The sequence below is a fragment of the Lutra lutra genome, chromosome 14 (genome assembly GCF_902655055.1).
Source record: "Lutra lutra chromosome 14, mLutLut1.2, whole genome shotgun sequence".
Taxonomy (NCBI): Eukaryota; Metazoa; Chordata; class Mammalia; order Carnivora; family Mustelidae; genus Lutra; species Lutra lutra.
Window position 1 is genome coordinate 6,372,999 of NC_062291.1, and position 4,513 is coordinate 6,377,511.

The following is a 4,513-nucleotide window of genomic DNA, read 5'->3' on the forward strand; positions in this document are numbered from 1 at the left end:
ACACCTGAAACCAACACTGACTGTTAACTACGCGGGAATTAAAACACAATTTTAAAAGGATGTCATTTAGATGGGCATGTAGAAACTCCTGGTTTTCAAAAATTGACCAGTTTTTTAAAAATCAGCATCATGCCCAGGGCACCTGGGGGGCTCCATTGGTTAATGCTCTGACTCTTGATTTTGGCTCAGGTCGTGATCTCAGGGTCGTGAGGTCGAGCCCCACGCTGGGCTCCATGCTCACTGGCAAGTCTTCTTGAGACTATCTCCCGTGCTCTGCCCACCAACCCCCACCCTCCTCAAATAAATAAATAAATCTTTTTTTTTTTTTTTAATCAACATCACATCAGCCAGACAAAACACGGCTGGTTAGATTTTGCCGAAGTGGCCGGTTTGAAAGCTCGAGTGGCGATGGTGGAGCCTTTGGGAAGAGCTGGGGGAGACCGCAGAGCCCGTGAGCAAAGCATCATCGAGTCCCGGCCCCTGCGAACGGAGCCTTCTTCAGCGTTAGACCAGCCGCAAGCTTCACGGGAACCAGAGTTAAATCTGAATTTTTTTTTTAAGATTTTATTTATTTATTTGACAGAGAGAGAGAGACAGCAAGAGAGGGAGCACAGCGGGAGAGTGGGAGAGGGAGAAGCAGACTCCCCACTGAGCAGAGAACCCGATGCGGGGCTTGATCCTAGGACCCTGAAGATCATGACCTGAGCCAAAGGCAGACGCTTAACGACTGAGCCACCCAGGTGCCCCTTAAATCTGAATTTTAAATAAACAAGGGAATACTGTTTTAGCATAAGTATATCCTAAAAATCATATAGGACATAGTTATATTAAAATGAAAGTACTCAGGGCACCTGGATGGCTCAGTGGTTTAAGTCTCTGCCTTCGGCTCAGTTCATGATCTCAGGGTCCTGGGATTGAGCCCCACGTCGGGCTCTCTGCTCCATGAGGAGTCTGCTTCCTCCTCTCTCTGTGCCTGACTCTCCGCCTACTTGTGATCTCTCGCTCTCAAATAAAAAAATAAAATCTTAAAAAAAAATGAAAGTACTCACTGTTCCTCAGAAATTCAAATTCAACTCTAACTGGGCATCCTGCGTTTTTATTTGCTGAACCTGTCACTCTCCCTGGAACCCTACCCAGGCTCCAACGAGATCACGGTCTCCCAGCTCCTCCCAGCAGCAGGCTCTACACTCAAGGACACAAGGGCACAGTCCACAATGCAGATTGCAAAGGAAAAAGGAAGCAGAGCAAACGTTTAAGCACCTGAACACCGCAGTAACATACAAGGTGATGGACACGAACTACCCTTGACGCCAAAGGGTGGAGATTCTAGAGCTGCTCGGGCCCCTCTAGCTGTGTCCTTTGCCCCTGGGAGCCTTGGTCTCCTCGTCTCTTAAATGGAGAAGGGAATTCCTATCTCACAGGATCACCACAAGGACTCAGTGGGATAAACATAAAAGTGTACCGCACTAGTCTGATGCGAAGCAGAGGCACAACAAACACTTGTGCACGCTGAAGGACATTCTTCAACCTCAGAGTGATTGCATTCCCACTGCTCCTGTCACCGGACTAACACCCATCTACTGAGGGTCCCAAAGCTGGGGCAAGAAGAGTATGTGACTCTGCCATGGTGGCTAGTGTGTCTGGGGACTGGGAGATGGCCAGGATGCTGAGCTCCTGGAGAACTGTCAGGGTCACAGTTCAGGGGGAGAACGAGGGCCCTGGATTTCTGCACTTTGGGGGCTGTATGCCAAGTGTACGGAATACGCCTTTTTTATTGAAATGTATTTGACATAATATTATGTAAGTTTAAGGCATTCAACATGGTGATTGGATACACTTACATACTGTAACATGATTGCCGTTGTATTTAGCACCTCTATCATGTCACATAATTATGATTTCTTGTTTATGATAGAAAAAATTAAGATCTAGTCTCCTAGCGAGCTTGATAAACACATGCAATATTGCTGTCTATATTCACTATACTATCTGATTAGATCTCCGGGACTTATTTATCTGCTACTAGCAAGTTTGTACCCTTAAATAGCCTCTCTCCTATTCCCCCACACCACCCCCAAGCCCTGGTTGCCAACTTTTTACTGTGTTTACATGAGTTTGGCATTTTTATATTCCACAAATAAGTGATATTATACAGTATGAGTCTTCCCCTGACTTATTTCACTTAGCATAATGTCCTCAAGGTCCATCCTTGTGGTCGACAATGGCAGGATTTCCTTCTTTCTCATGTAGAATAATATTCCACTGTGTGGGGGGGGAGGGGCTCTTTACCCATTCATCTGTTGACAGGCACATAGCTTGTTTCTGTATCTTGACTACTGTTAATAATGTTACAATAAACACTGGGATTGTGTATACCTCTTCAGTATCCTCTTCATTTCTCTTGGGTATATACCCAGAAACGGAATTGCTGAATCATATTGTATTTTGAATTTTCTTGAAGAACCTCCACTGTGGTTGAACCAATTCCCATTCCCACCAACAGTGTGCAAGGGTTCCCTTTTCCCCCCATCCTCACCAACACTTGTTATCTCTTGTCTTTTTGATACTAGCCATTTTGACAGGTGTGAGCTGATATCTCATCATTGTTTTGGTTTGCATTTCCCTGACGATGAGTGACACTGGGCATCTTTTCATGTACGTGTTGACCATTTGAATGTCTTCTTTGGAAAAACATCTCTTTAGTTCCTCTGCCCATTTTTTTAATCAGATTGTTTAGGGGATGTTTTTGGTCATTGAATTGTATGAATCCTTTATAAATTTTGGATATTAACCCTTATCAGATGCATGGTTCACAAATGTCTTGTCCCATTCTGTAGGTTGTCTTTCCATATTGACAACCCGTTTCCTTTGCTGTGCAGAAGACTTTAAGTTTGATGCAGTCCTACTTGTCGAGTTTTGCTTTGTTTTCATTGGTGCATAGCCAAGAAATTATTGTCAAAAACTGATGTCAGGGAGTTTTTCCCCTATGTTTTCTTCTGGGAATATTAGCTTTGGGTCTTATGATCCATCTCGAGTTAATTTTTACGAGTGGTGGAAGATAGCAGTCCAACTTTATTTTTCTGCATGTGCTTTTCCAGCTCTCCCAACACCTTTGCTGAAGACTATCCTTTCCCCTTTGGGTGTTCTCGGCTCCCTTATCAAATATTAGTTGACCACATGCATGAGGGTTTACTTCTGGGCTCAGAATCCTTCTTACTATTTCTACTTCCTGCTTTGCCGCTGGCCTTCAGCAGCATAGCATCTGCTGCAACCAGGGAAGAGATGGTTTCTCATGCAGAGTGTCCCTCGAGAGGCTCAGAGACATCCAGGAGCAGCTCCAACCACCCTCCCTCCTCTTGAAAGCCACATCTGAACACAGAACAGCTGAGGAGGCCTTTGAGTGTTCCAAAGCTAGACACAGAACCTCGAACTTGAAGTTCTCCAAGTTTATCTGATTCCTTCCCCAGACCACTTGGAAGATGACAAAGGATGTCTGTGCATATGACACCGAAATACTGCTGCCACGTGCTCATGCCACACACACGCACACGCACACACATGCACACACACGCACATACACACACACACACACTTAGCGATCTCTGAGAGATTTCACAGTAATCCGATTCCCTTAGAAATAAAGTTATTGTATGAGTTTGGTAGGGCTGTGGCTTAGTCCATTTGGGCTGTTGTAACAAAATACCATAGACTAGGAAGCTTCTTAACAACAAACGTTTATTGCTTACAGCTCTGGAAGCTGGGAAAACCCAAGGTCCAGCATGCAGAGATTCTGCCTGAGACCCTGCTTCCTGGTTCACAGATGATGCCTTCTTGCTGTGTCCTCCTCACATGGTGGAAGGAGCAAGGGAGCTCTGTGGGGTCTCCTCTCTAGGGGCACTAAAGTTACTCAGGAGGGCTCCAGGCTCTTAACCTCATCACCGCCCAGAAGCTCTACCTTCTATCACCATCTCATTAAGGATTAGATTTTTAACATATGGATTTGGGGGGTGAGGGGCTGGGACACAAACCTGCATGCTGTCCACAGCACCAGCTGACCTCTAAGTCTTCAAATTCCTATAAATACAAATTCCTATAAATTACAAATTCCTATAAAGGGAAGCCACCCTTTTTCAGAACAGTTATCCTTGGCATCTGTCTCTGTGTTCTGGGGCACTGTGATCCAGTCGTGCTGACCCCGCTCCTACCAGGAGGACCCCCACCCACCACCCATCAGCCTGCTTGTACAGGTAAAGGAAATGATAACTCAGCATTCTGAAAACCATGGTTGGGTCTAGATTTCTGCATCTCTGAGCCCCTCAGGATCAGCCTCACTGACCCCTGCCAAGCATACCCTCCGGGAAGGGGAAGGGCACAGGTACTCGAGGGGCATGTGGGAATGGAGACCTCTCAGCAGGGGACCACAGCGCCACGGGAGATGAGCCAGCCCTGTTCTGCGCCTGGAACCCATTAAAGACACATCCAAGTGCTTGATGGAAATACGAGTGAGCTACAG